Source organism: Neophocaena asiaeorientalis, unplaced genomic scaffold (genome assembly GCF_003031525.2).
Source record: "Neophocaena asiaeorientalis asiaeorientalis breed wild unplaced genomic scaffold, Neophocaena_asiaeorientalis_V1.1 scaffold225, whole genome shotgun sequence".
Classification (NCBI taxonomy): Eukaryota; Metazoa; Chordata; class Mammalia; order Artiodactyla; family Phocoenidae; genus Neophocaena; species Neophocaena asiaeorientalis.
Window position 1 is genome coordinate 6,765,626 of NW_020172364.1, and position 14,733 is coordinate 6,780,358.

A 14,733-nucleotide genomic window follows, 5' to 3' on the forward strand; every position below is an offset into this window, starting at 1 on the left:
CTGGTTGGAGACCCCAGAGCCCTGAGGATACGGGCTTCAGATGCTATCATTTCAGCAGTACCATCACCAACTTGGTTTTTGGTGTAAGAAAACAAAGACCTGTGTTTGAGTCACACATTAGCCCTGTGATCTTAAGCAAGTTCCAGAACATTCCTGAGCCTCAAGTTACCTTCAATTTTAGATCATGTGATCTATCCCAATGCATCTGTGAGAACCAGACATTTCTCTGACAGTGCTTTAAACACGGTCGTATAGTGTGTAATGTGGCCGAGCAGTGGGCACACGTGGCTAATTCTTGGTGCCCAGCAAGGTGTCTAGCCCACAGGAATGGCACCTTGTCCTTCTAGAGGAGATTGTGGGATTTAGACCCAGGCAGCTCCAAGTTCAAGTCTTAGCCGTGCGACTTAAGGGAGGGTGCTCCCTGAGGTGGTGATCTGGTGTACTGACTTACTCATTCTTAGACTTCTTATTCATGAGGGCATCACTGTTGACAACAGTCACTTTGCGACGTGGGGCGAGTACCACAGACGTTCATAGGCATTTCCAGGCTATGTAGAGGGATGGTTTGTCACCAGTGAATGGCTGTCCAGTGTTTCTTCTTCTCCGTTGTGATCCTCCAACTCTTTCTTGGTGTTTTAATTTTTTTAATTTATTTTTATTTGAGAAAAATCGGCTGACATCTTTATTGCTTTGGGGAAGGGGGTCACCCAGGAGCTCTTGGTGCACAGGTCCGCTTCCTCTTCACCGTCACAGGCTTCTGGCAGTGCAGGATGGCGCCGGCTCTCCAGGGGTCGGCCAGGCGCCAATCTGTGCGGTGCTTGTTCTTTTGGATCACGTGCCGGATGCTGCTGAGTGTGGCCCGGGCGTTCTTGTTGATGGTGGTCCTTACATAGGTGGCCGGCTTTCGCGGGCCGGATCACCGCTTCATCGCTACCATGACCCCTTTGCTATCTGCCGCCGGCTGCACACCCACAGTCTTGCGGTGAATGGGCCCGTTGTGGCGGAAGGAGTTGCGGGCCTTTAGGTTACTGGGTTTGGTGCTGTACGTCTCCTTGTTCCTCTTGATCGAGAAGCTGGAGCAGTTCCGGACGACCAGCCATTGCAGGCGCGCGGACATGGTGGCAGCTCCTCTGGTTGCGGAGGCTGGAAAGAGGCAGGAGGGGGGCGGGGCCTCTCGGGTTTGGTTTGCGCTGTGTTTGCGCCCTGCTTCTAGTGCAGTCGTTGCTTCTTTCCCGGCCTCCCATCGAAGCCCCCAGTAGTTCCCATGGAAAGCTGGTGCTGAGGGGTGGTTCCAGGCCTTCCTCAGAAACTTGTATGGGAACCTTTCACGGGGCAGGTAAGCAAGAGGATCAGGACAGGGCAGAGTTGTTTCATTGTCCTTCAAGAAGGGTGCTTTGGCCTCATTCCATCCCCACAGTGGGCACTTTTTCCGCTGCAGCCGTGGTCGGCATTCCTTAGTCACTCAGGCCATCAACCAGCATCTTCGGAGAAGATGGCCGTGGGCACGTGTAGTGCGAATTCCTTGGCATTTTCAGGAGACCGCTTTTTGGGCGTGAAGGGAATCCTGTCTTTAATGTTAGTGTCGGTTTCCTTGTCTGTAAAAATGGCTGTAGCAACAGTACTTGATGCAGAGGTAGAGGGACTATACTTTCTGGTTTTGCCAGGACAGCCCTGGTTTATGCCTGTGTTCTGGTGTAGTATATACAGCGTCCCCTTCCACTCTCAGAGGTATTCTGATTGGAGGTCACCCTACTTGTTAGTACTGAGTGAGGTTGTGTAAGTCAGGGGTCCCCAGTCCCCAGGCCGTGGACCGGTACTGGTCAGCTGCCTCTTAGGAACCGGGCCCACAGCGGGAGGTGAGCGGCCGGCCAGGGAATGAAGCTTCATCTGCCGCCCCCCATCGCTCACCTTACCGCCTGAACCAACCGCCCCCCCATCCCCCCCACCCCGGTCCGTGTAAAAATTGTCTTCCAGGAAACCAGTCCCTGGTGCCAAAAAGGTTGGGGACCGCTGGTGTAAGTAATATGTATAAGACCAGGACTAAAGTCAAATGTCAACAAATGTCTACTGTTTTTGTCAGAGGAGATGCTAGGTGCTCAAGAAATGTTTGTTCAGTGAACTACTTTTATAAAGGTAAAGTTTGAGGATGTTTGAAGGGAATGTCTAGCTTGTAGGCAGTTAGACTTTATTAGGTTGATAAAAATGTGTTAGTACCTGTTTAGAATATAAAAAAAACGCCAGGAGAGTGGTACGGATGGAGGGCTTATTGAGTTCTCTGGAACGTGTGCGGAAGCTTATTGGAAGGGCTGGGCCTCGGATTAAACATGGAAGGACAGGAAGGCTTAGTCCAGGATGTGATGGGGCAGCTAAATTGCTCTGGCTACTTATAGTTAAGAAATAAGATTGAATCTCTGTCCATGTGTGTATTTTATATGTTTATTTCTGGCCACACCACACGTGGGATCTTCGTTCCCCGACCAGGGATTGAACCTGGGCCCTCTGCAGTGGAAGCGCAGAGTCCTAACTACTGGACCACCAGGGAAGTCCTCATGTGTGTAATTTAACTGGGTTTTTAAATCTATTATTTTCTAGCCGATGGCCCATCTTGATAAAGATCTTTAACTGTAACTGTGGCAGCTTAATGCGGTACCAAGTTCTGTGCCAAGAGGTCACCAGAGTAACTTATTCTTCTAATGAGTTTCCAAAGAATATGGTTCTTGTTTAGTTCCCAGGAAGAAAAAAAAAACAACCAGAAATTAAAAAAACTTAATTGGCACCTAGAGCTTCTGTCTTGTTTGATATGAAAATGAATCATTTTCAGGAACTGGAGGAGGGAGTTACTACCCAGAGGGCAGGGTGTGCCCTGACTTCATGCGAAAGGCAAATTCTGAAGTGACCTGGAGGGTAAGCGGCACCTTTTCTTAGAATGAGGTGAAAGGCAGGTCAGCTTTCCTGTAGTCTGCTTGTTTCCAAACTGGACTTCTCTTCTTGGCTGCATGAGCTTCACTTCATAGGAACTATGAGGGTTCCAGTAATGACAGCTGGACAGGACCCTCCAGATACATCTGTCCATCGATCTGATGTGTTTGTGTGTTCATTCATTCCACACCAGGTGCTGGGTGTACCTGTGAATGAATGAGTGAAACTCTAGTCTGGGCTTGGGGGATGGAAACAGGAATGCTGTGCCATCCCTGCCTCCAGAGGTCATTTAAATAATCAAGAGAGGATGTAAAAGTATATGGAAAAAATATCTGGTGACTCTAATTGAATGACGACTAACTCTAGGGACCCTGGGGAAACTTCACAGATAAAAAGACTATTATTTGATTGGGCCTTGAAGGATGAGTGGGGATTTGTCTAGTGGGCTAGAGGAGGAGGGGGGTCATTGAGCAAGGGAAATAACACGAACAGGTGAGAAAGTGCATGGCACCTTGGAAAACTGGAGTCATTGGGGATGGGCTGTGGAGTAGAAAGGCCACGGAAATGAGGGTGCAGGGGTGGGCTGGGATGTGGATTGGCAAAGGTCTAGATTGCTGACTGAGGACTTGAGACTGCGCTGTGAAAGGAGCATCACGTAGGGAAGGGAGATGATTGGATCTGTGCTTTAGAAAAGTGATGGGTTATGGATGGTTGGAGGGGCCTGGTACTGGAGATGGTGAGATGTGCTGCTGTAGTCCAGGTACCAGATAAATGGAAGCTGAAATGAGGTTGAGGCATTGGCTCTGAGGGACAGTTCACAGGTGGAATAGAGGTCACCCAATCTCCTCATTTAAACAAGAGGAAACCCAGGCCCTGAGCAGGTAACACGTACAGAGTCCACAGCCCTGGTTCCATCATAACCCCCAGGTGATCCACCCTCTGCCCAGGGTAACAGGTACCTAGTTGCTGAGATAGCCGTTTGTCAAGGGGAAGATCTCCATCACTTTTTATCTTTTAAGAGTTCCATGGAATCTCTTAACTCTGAATGAAATTGGCTCTTTCTAGAGTTATGGAATCTGTGATCACTGGAGCTATTCAAGCAGTGGCTGATTGGGATGTTACAGTGAAAACTCAGGCAGTGGTTGAAGACTTGGTCTAGGATATCTTTGAGGTCTATTAACCCTGACTCTTTTTTTTTTTTAAAAATTCCTTCCTTCCTACCTCCTTCCCTCCTTCCCTTTCTTCCTTCCTTGGAGAAGATACTTATAACGGTCTTACCTGGGGTTCCTCTCTCCATTTGATTCCTCAGGATGGTTTTAGCCAAATTGGACAAAAGGCAGAGAGAGTTAAAAATGGATGATTAGGCACTAAGAATGGTGGGCCATAGTTCATGCAGAGTCGTGAGGGAATAACCATTTTGGGGGCAGCAAGTTAATACTCACGAGGGAGACCTTTGTCACCTAGGCCAGCCTCCATGATCCTGATCAAAATGGAATCCACCACACAGTTAATGATGCTTTCGACCAATCGCCGTTTTTATAGTGCTTTACAGTTAATCATGTGTTTTCCTACAAATTACAGGTAAATCCTCACAATAGTCCTGTGAGCAGTTATTATTATTGTTCAAGTCTTACTATCAAGAACGTGAGGCTGAGAAAGATTAAATGACTTGCTCAGGGCCCCAGCTAGCCGGATGTTGAACCAGGACTTCAACTTGAGGTTTTTATTTGCACAATTTTAGATTCCTCCTATTCCCAGCCTGCGCAGATCCCCAAGACAGGCTCTAGCTTTATTCCTATTGATAACCTTAAATCCATTGTGGATCCTGATATAAGATAAGGATTTAATCAGTGCTTGCTGAATGAACATGTGAAAGAATAATATAAATGAAGTAATAAATGACAACTTGAGTTTTAAGAATATCTTTAGTAATAAAAAAACCTAATTGAGCTCCTCTAAACATTAATTAATCTGTTATCAAAAGACAATGAGAAAGAACTCATTTAGAATACATTTACTCAACTTCATTAAAAAAAAAAAAAACCGCGCCAGAAAAGCTCCCACCAAAACTCTTTTACCTGAATACCTCTCTCTGATCTTTTAGGGGACCATAACCCTGATCTTAACCCTCCCCGAAAGGGCACGTCCACTTCTCCGTTTGTGTACAATGTTTCCTTCCATTTTAATATTATTACAAGAAAAGCTCTTTCTTCTTTTGGCCTGGTCTTTATCTTTTTTATAAATGTATTTTATTTTTTTTATTTATTTATTTTTGGCTGCAGTGGGTCTTTGTTGCTGCGCTCAGGCTTTTCTCTGGTTGCGGCGAGCGGGGGCTACTCTTCGTTGCGGTGGTGCGCAGGCTTCTCATTGCGGTGGCTTCTCTTGTTGCGGAGCTTGGGCTCTGGGCGCGCAGGCTTAAGTTGCTCCACGGCATGTGGGATCTTGCCGGACCAGGGCTCGAGCCCGTGTTCCCTACATTGGCAGGCGGATTCTTAACCACTGCGCCACCAGGGAAGCCCTGTATTTATCTTTTATATAACTAAAGATTTGTTGAAATTGACTTTACCCGTGTGGACACTAGGCTAGTTTTTAGTTTTTAAAGAAATTTAATACAATTCAGTATGTTAAAACATGCATTGTAAACATCAGTGGACAAATAAATAGCTTTTACTTCCTTCTAAATTATTTCCTGAAGACAATGATTTCTTTGGCACTCCCACTTTCCCGCACATAGGTTACCATTTTGTCCCTTGTGTTTTGTGGTTATGTGACTATGTATCTTATCTCCTCAGGGATGTAGGAGAAAATGCGTGTATGGCTGGAGAGTCAGACAGGTTTGGGTTCAAATCACGGCACTGTATCTTGATAGTTATATAATCATACTGGTTACTTAGCCTCTCTGAACCTCCAACTGCTCGTCTGTGAAAGAGGATAATAGTGCCTTCCATGTAATGTCATTGTGGAAAGGATTCAGTGGTCAGGGTAGGAAAGCACTGAAGCCTGCCATGTGATCTGCTGAAAAATGCTATCATTTCCCTCTTTTCTCTCTTGTCACCCACCAGATGATAAGACAGCCAAGATCCTTTCCTTTGTATTTCCCCATAGAGTATGACCCATAGCAGGTAGACCTTAAATACACGTTTATCAGCTGGCTAAATAAGTTTTAAGTTCTTTCAAAGGAGAATTATAGGCACAAAGTACTGAATAGTTCTATTATTTTTCACGCTGGTTGCTATTCAGCCTCCAGAAAGACTGTGCTAATTTGCAGTCATTAGCAGTGGGTGAATCTACTGGTTTCTCCATGTCTTCCCTAGAATTTAATTTTATAACTTTACATTTGTCTCTGCTAAATTAATATGTAGGAACTCATATTTCATTATTGTTTCAATTTGCATTCCTTTAATTACTGAAAAAATATCCTGAGAAGTGGTTTAGAGTTTGTGTGTCCCCTTGCGTGAATTCTCAAATGGCAATATTTAAAAATGGTCTGAGCTGGAGAAGGTTCATATGAAAGGGCTAAAAATGTTTAGTGTTTTGAGTTGCCTAAACTTTAGTTTATGTAGTCATTCATTCAGTCACTCAGTGTTTATTGAGCACCTGCTATGTGCCAGGCACTCTTCCAGGGGCTATGCATACCACAAAGAAAAAAATAAGTGAGTAAAGTCAGCGATCTCCACTCCAGCCTCCTCGTGTAATATGTGTGGTGGCTGAGATCTAGAAAAAAAGAGATTAATTACCAAAGTCATTCAGCTTGTTCAGTAGCAGAGCTAACCATTTATTTGAACAGTAATTGTGATATTGTATGTTTTGTATCAGTAGCCTACATTGAGAAAGCAGAGTCCTGAGTTTTGATTTAGAAGATATGATCACCCGGTTCTTCACTCTCATATATAACTCCTTCCTAGAGCTCTTTGCCTCTTACATTTACATTCATTCTTAAATGAGCACATTTATGATTATTTATTTTTTTAAAGATTTTTTTCGATGTGGACCATTTTTAAAGTCTTTATTGAATTTGTTACAATATTGCTTCTGTTTTATGTTTTGGTTTATTGGCCGTGAGGCATGTGGGATCTTAGCTCCCCAACTAAGGATCGAACCTGCACCCCCTGCATTGGAAGGCGAAGTCTTAACCACTGGACCACCAGGGAAGTCCCCAGCACACTTATTATTCAAATAGGACTAGAAAACAAAATTACCCCATCTAAGCCGTTTAGACCAACTGTATGAACCTTTTTGGACATGTTTTTGGTAAATGGGAAGAAGGTGACATATTTCTCTATCAAATAAAGTAGTCAATTTAGTTTTAATAAGGCAGTTATCTTCAGGTAATAAAAGTTCAACTAACTTGTCATAACTATCTTGTTTAAAGTCAATTAAAAGCCTCATATACCTCACTTGCTGGGTAAAATTTAATAGAACTTCAGTTAAGCATTTATTGCTTATTTAATTCAAAATTAAGTTAATCACCACAGTTGGTAACAAGCACTGAGTATTAATTAACATTCAGCAGACTATCTTATGAAGTCTAAATTAGATACAGACAGGTCTTGTTTATCCCCATCAGTTTGCAAACACCATTTCCCCACCTCTCACCCCAAAGGGCCTTTGGTTTTCCCATGGCTTTCCTCTTCTGATTTGTCCTCTTCATTTTCATCTGCTTGACACCCAACTTGGGTAAAGGAGGAGGAGAAGAGGTAGGAGTCTATTGTGTTATGGGAACTTCTGGCTTGGGGAGCAGCTGAGAAATTTTTCTGTTCCATTCCATTGCATTCCATTGCATTCCACTGCATTCCATTCTTCAAGAATTGTTGAACACATTCTCTGTGTAAGACATGCTTTTGGACACTTAGGAAGATACAGAGGAGGTCATGTTGACATACTTGGTTTTATTTTCTCATCTTAGAAATGAGAGGACTGGATTTAGTGCATTCATTGAACACATATTTTTTGGCCTACATCTTGTAAGGCACTCTGCTGGGTGTCAGAGATACCAGGATGATTTAGACAAGGTCCTTGCTGTTAAGGAAGACATGTAGTCTAGTATGAGACGAGCAGTAGTGGAAATATTGGATAAGGTGCTCCTGTAGAAGCTCTGAGGTCCCTTATTGTTCTATGAGAAAAGGTCTTGTAGCCAAGAGAGTTTGGCAGGTTAAACAGAATTAAATGGGTATCTTTACTGTGGGACTTTTCTGAATCTTTAGGAAACTAATGTGCATTGTGACTTCCCGAGAGGTTTGTTCTCAAAGTTTTAGATCCTAGACTCTCTGCATCACCAGCCTTCACCCCGCCCCCGGACATTTCTTGGTCTTAGTCTATCAATGTGCTTTGGGAAAAGCCACTGTGAGCCATGGATCCTGTCTCTCAGCATCTCAGCCTAGCTGGGGTACTCAGGCATGCACCCTAGTAACCCATACAGGGTTGGAAATTCTAATTTGTATGAAAGGTGTGCAGAAAAAAGTGGGTGATTTCAGACATAGGGACTTTTGGCTGGGATTGAAGGTGTGAAATCAGAGCGAACTTTCCTCATAGAGGAGAGTTGGGCTTGCGAGAGAGACACAGTTTGTGTAAGTGGAGAGGTCCGGAGGATTGCTGAAGAGTCATCGGGAACAGAACAATTGTGAAATTCTGACATGGCTGATTTGGTTGAGCCACCCCAGCATGTGGATACAACTTAGACCAATTTTTGTTATAGCCTAAATCTGGAGAGGTAAGAGGCGGCAGATTTTTTGGTGCAGAACTGTCTGCTCCTTAGGCCTTGTTCCACCGAGTGACTGCCCATCTGCGGGAGGGATCCCTTCTGTAAGGCATCTTGGCACCGTCTGGGGTAGAGTGTCTGCCTTGTGAAGAGGCGTCTCTGCTTCTTCATTGACAGCTTCAGTCTGGCAGGTCCGGTTTCCATTTGCCTCATCACATCCCACACTCTCCACCTTTCCTTCCAACCTAGCGTCCCTTGTTCTGATGAGTCACCTGTGTCTGCGTTTTTCATTCTTATCCATCTGTATCATCCTCTCCATCTGAGGCAAGCTGCCCTTTATATTCTTCCTGACAAGTCATTTACTTCACTTGAAATAGTGCTACGAATTTTCTCCTGTCCAGGAGCAACCAGCAGATGGAACATGCTGGATGAAGTGGAGGATAATCTACAGATCTGGTCCTCCATAGCAGGGGAGATTTGCCCTCAGTTTGGGTTCTTTCAGTACGCACCTTGTTAACCATGTCTGTACGGAAGGGAGCACAGGCAAAGGAATGGGGAGATCTGGGTTCTATTTCTGGGCACGAGTTTTTCCCCTGTCTGAGCCTCAGTTTATCTATCTGTGAAATGTTAGGTGTAGGCCCAGTGTGCTCTCAGGGTCCTTCCAACTAAACATGTTGAGTGTTAGCATTTGCTAAGTCAACATTTGCTGGAGTCAGTCTGGGCTGTTTGATGAGACATATTTTGGAGCCTGGAAATGGGCAATGGGCACAGCTCTATGTCCATACATGGGAGGTGTGGTTCTCCTATGCCCAGCCTCCAACTGGATTCATTTTCCTTATATTGCCTGTTATATTTTAGTCATACCTCCTTCTCCTCTGCCACTCAAGCTTACCTATTCTTTGCCAACACTTTCCCTGCTGTAAATGTTCCTCTCCTGTTGCCCAACTGGATAGCCAGCCCCCCCTTAGATTCCTTTTTCCCTTCTGGCTCTGCCCATGGAGGGTGTCCACTCTGGAACCTTCTAAAGACAAATGACTACCATGGTGGGGCAGATTGGGGAATGGCGGTCCTGGCCAGCTGCAGATCTTTTCATGAGACTATCTGTTCTTCAGAACTGTTTCTCTATTGAGCAGATATTCTTCAATGAATGAGACCAGTCTTGCCTAGAGGGAGCCCACAGTGGCAGTGAGAAGCTTTCTGATGTCTCGTTGACACTTGATGGAAACCATAGTGAGTGAGGAACATTATACATTGGAGAGGAAGGTTTTTTGCTTTCTAGAACTGGGCGATGCACTCTTAGGTCCTCGGCATGGACTCTTAGGAAAACTAATCACTTGGAAAGCTGAAGCTTGTTCTGCAGACCTAGAAAAGGCAGCCTGCATGTTTCATTTCACCATCTACCTGGACAGACACTTTAGGGATGAAAATGTCAGCAGGAAGCCTGGCAAGTGACACACCAGAGGCCATAACATGGGTTGGTAGTGCAAATCATCAAGAATGATGTGTCAGGGAGCACAAGACACAGCACAGGCCCAGAGATGTCATTCACATGTGGAGTCGCCATTGGTAATGGCAGTGAGGTTTGGTTCTGCTCCAGGAAAGATTTTCCAAAGTTAGGAATTTACCTTGAGAATCCTTTGGTTTCCTCTTCTTTGTATTAAACATAACCCTCACTTCTTGGTCTTTGCGATTAGTTCTTTGGATTTTCCCAGTTATATAGGCCTACTTGAAAAAAATCCAGAAACGTTTGAAAGCTTTGATCTGTGTAGCGCTTTAAGAGCATGGCCTTTGGAGCTAGGCTGCATCCTGGCTGTACCATTACTACTTTGACTTGTTACTCAGTCTCTTTAGGATTTTGTTGCCTTATCCACAGAATGGGAATAAGACAATTACCTATCTCCTTGTTGTGAGGATCAAGTGAGCTATGTCAAGCCTTTAGAACAGAGCCTGACACATGCCAAGTATCCATTAAATATTGGCTGCTGTTATTATGTGTTATCCTTACAAAGTCAGCAAATGGTGAGTTGGAAAAGATATTAGAGATGAATGAGGTTTTGTGGGTTCCTTTTTCTTGTTTTTTTTTTTTGTCTTTTTAAATAAACTTCATTTTGGAATAGTTTTAGGTTTGCAGAATAGTTGTAAAGATTGTACAGAGAATTTCCATACACCCCTTACTCAGTTTCTCTCATTTTTGACATCTTACATTAGCGTGGTACATTTGTCAAAACTAAGAAACTGACATTGGTACATGGCTATTAACTAAACTATAGACTCTATTTAGATTTCACCAGTTTTTCCAGTAATGTCCTCTTTCTTTTTTGCAGGATACAACCCAGGGTACCCCATTGCATTTAGTTGATATCTCCCTTGCCTAGAGTGGCTCTAAACTTTCATTTTTTTTTTCAATAGTTAGGGAGGGATTCTTTATAGAAAAGCCTATTACAACAAGTAATGCTGAAGGAATAAACTGGAGCAGCTGTGGATGAAATGGGGCAGGACGTACCCGCCTTTCTTGCCCTTCCCTGCTTTTTCTATTTGAAGAGGCTCTGGTAAAGCGGGGCTTAAGTGTCAGGGCTTAAGTATCACCATAATCCAGTCTCCTTGTTTTCATGGGAGGAGACAGACCCCTGAATGGGGAGTGATGATGCTGTGTGAAACTGGAAGCCCAGAGAAGGTCAAAAAAGGGTCATGGAACTATCCCAATCTTGTCTCTGCTGTTGAATGGATGAGTGAGCAACAGTCAGGGACTCTGGAAGATCTGGGTTTGGATCCAGGCTCTTCCACTATATGCCTCAGTTGTTCTTATCTTAAAGTGTGTTCGGCGGTCAGTGATACCTCACCGTACTTAATACTCACAAAGTACCACCATTTTCCTTGTGAAAGTTACATGAGCCAAGATGCTTACTTTTCGTATAGCCTGAAATGTAGTAGGTTCTCAGTAAATGTTTGAAAAAAAGAAGCTTTGAAAATTAGGGAACTTTATCATTAGAACTGATTTCAAGAAGATGGGGACTAATTGATACGAAACCAAAGCTAGTCATTCATAAGGAAATCTGTGACACTCAGAAATGGAACCAGTGTTTGAGTTGCTGATAAGTGGGGTATATACTGTCTGCTTTTATTCTTGGAGGCTTTTATCATATAATACAACATTATGTTGCAGTCTGACTTTCACACAAATTGGATCCCAAAAGTTCTTATAGGAATTAAAAATACAAACTCGTGGGCAGTATGTGTTTTATAAATTACAGAAAACAGTAGTGTAACGACATGGCATAGTAAGTACAGTTAAGCCTGCGGCAGGCACTGGTACCCAGGATGAGGCGAGCAGGTGTCCGGCGTCGTGCTCAGTGCCAGGAGAGATGGAGGGAGGCCATCTCCAGCGGGGAGGCTGGGTGGAGAAGCTGAAGGCGTCCAGGCAGTGGCAAAATCCTGGAGAAGTAAACCCTTTGTATATCTTTAAAAGATTTTTAAAATTTTAAATTTGAAAGACTTAACTTGTTAAGAGTAGTTTTAGACTCACAGCAAAAGTGAGAGGAAGGAACAGAGATTTCTCACATGCCGCCTGCCTTCTACACGTGCAGAGCCTCCCCCATTATCAACATCTACCAGAGTGGTATGTTTGTTGCCATTGGTGAACCCACGTTGGTACATCATTATCACCCAGAGTCCATAGTTTACATTAGGGTTTACTCTCAATGTGGTATGTTCTGTGGGTTTGGACAAATGTATAGTGACATGTATCCATCATTATATCATACAGATTATTTCGCTGCTTTAAAAATCCTGTCTTCTGCCTATTCATACTTACCTCTCTCCCCAAAACCTGGCAACCACTGATCTTTTTATTGTCTCCACATATATCCTTTTTATCCAGCCATTTATGGTTGTGTTGAATGGGACCAACTGACTTTTGGAACCTAACCTCCATTACTTTCCCTCACTCTTGCTTCATCATAACGTTTTCTCAGTCTGGATTGCTGTTTTCTGCCATCATCACCTGTTTGAATCCAAATTGATCTTCAAAGCCAGCACTTCCTCCATGAAACAGGCCTTGATTTCCACCCTTTGCCCCTAAGCAGGAAATAATCCCTTCATCTTATGATCTCCATGGCCCTTTATCTGGACTGCATGCAGGGCACTGAGCATGTTTTACTTTCTATTGTAGTTATTTGTGTTCCTATCTTGTTTGGGGTCTTTAACTTCTTTAGGACATTCATTCCCCATCCTCTGGAATCTGGCAGACGTATAGCAGACACTTGTCGAATGGATGGACGGATGCATGGATGGATGGATGGATGGATGGATGGATGGATGGATGGATGGACAGGTTTGACATTGCCCATAGTACTCTTAAACTTAGTTCCTTTAGAGTAGGGTTTTAAGTTGCTAATCTCTACATCCCCCCAGTATCAGTACTGAGAAGGCACACTTTTATTCGCTTGTTCATCCATTCATTCATTCCACAATAGACTTTCAGGCACTACTTCAGGGTTGAAGCAGTGAATAGTCCATTTGTTGATAGTCTGCCTAGAGAATAGAGTATTCTTTGGGATATGTTTTCATCCTTGTAAGGTTTATCTGGAATTTTTTTTTTCTTTTGACACAGAAGGACCAAGCAAGAAATGTTTTGTTTCATCTACATGTGTTATTGGTGTACAAAGCAAATACTCTCTCATTCCTTCAGCTGGCTTGGTAGCAAAGAGAGATCACTGGGCTTAGAAAGGCACCAGGGTATCTGGCAGTCCCTTACTGACTTCCTTAGGAATAAGTCCTCATCCCAGTTCTTTTAAAGATGGTGCCAGGATGCCACAGTGCTCATGGTTGGGCTTCCTTGCTAATGTCTCTACTTTTATTTTTTTAATATAGTGACAGGATGCATACCGCTGAGGTGGTAAATGGAAAAAGTGCAGTGGAGTTAACTGTCTGCTTCTTGGGGCCTTCTGTATTAGTCACAGGAGGAGGTGTCAGACATGGCCAGATGAGAGAGCCAGCTGACTGAAGTTCACGTCAGATGGAAATCAGAGTGGCAGAATTGGGAGGACTTTGATGATGCTGAACTGTGGACGCTTAAGGTTCTGAGTGGTTAGGGATGAAAGGATCCAAACATCATCTAGTGTCATGGTTCTCAGACTCAAAGGAGCACTAGAGTCATCCTGGAGGGTTTGCTGGACCCCATCCCAGAGCTTCTGATGCAGTAGATCATGAATCTGTACTTCCGACAAGCTCACGGGTTGGGCCAGTGCTGATGAGAACCACTGACCTAGTCCAACTGCTAGTCTGTTGGTTTTTTGTAGATGGGGAAATGAGATGCAGAGGTATGTGGAAAGGACTTGCCTAGAGTCACACAGCTGTCAGGAGCGAGGCTGGAGTGAAAACCACAAATCCTGGTTTGAAGTCATTTCCATACGGTCACCAGAGACTGTCCAGGAACAATATTATTTTTAGTTCTACTGCAGGGTGATGGTTTGGTTTCACCAGCTTTGCCTGATCTGGTCACAGACTTTATTTTTCATGGCCTTCCATTTACTTGTCTCCACCTACATATTCTTATTCAGTTAATCCCCATTTTTGGCTACTGCTGTGCACTGGGGATTGCACTTGAACCCGAGGTGCTGTAGCACTGTGGTAGTCTGAAAGCATGGGCTTCAACTAGTCTGACCTTGAGTAAATTACTTTTTCATTTTCTCATCTGAAAATGAGAACAGTAACACTTCCTAGGACTGTAGGGAGAGTGCTGAGCATGTACCCGGCCTTCACTCTGTGAATGGTAGCTTTTGTTGCCATCATTATTACTAAAGATGGTAAGATGTGGTCCCTACCCCCTCGTGCATAGGTGGCTTCCTGAACTCTACAATTGAGAGGAAGTGGGAAGTAGTGGAAGGAACACATGGCTTGGAATTAGGAGAGCTGAGTTCAAGTCTCAGCTTTGCCACTTACTAGCTGTGTGGTCTTGGGCAAGTCACTTGACCTCTCTGAGCTATAATTTGTAGCAAGTAGACTTAGTTTATATAATAGAAGAGCATGATGAGCAAGAAAAAGGACAGAAATTGGGAAAAGGTGGAAATCTGTCTGCCTGGTGCAAGTTGCGGGTTGATGGGGAATGCTTCTTATTG

General features: G+C 44.0%; 1 non-coding gene and 1 pseudogene across 1 annotated transcript; both read right to left on the reverse strand.

Annotated features, from left to right (window-relative positions):
• Positions 1 to 703: 703 nt before the first annotated feature.
• Positions 704 to 1,165, reverse strand: LOC112414849 (60S ribosomal protein L28 pseudogene; annotated as a pseudogene).
• A 1,304-nt stretch (positions 1,166 to 2,469) lies between these two features.
• TRNAG-UCC (transfer RNA glycine (anticodon UCC)) lies at positions 2,470 to 2,542 on the reverse strand. Its single transcript has one exon. It is a non-coding gene; the product is annotated as a tRNA-Gly (tRNA).
• Positions 2,543 to 14,733: the final 12,191 nt, after the last annotated feature.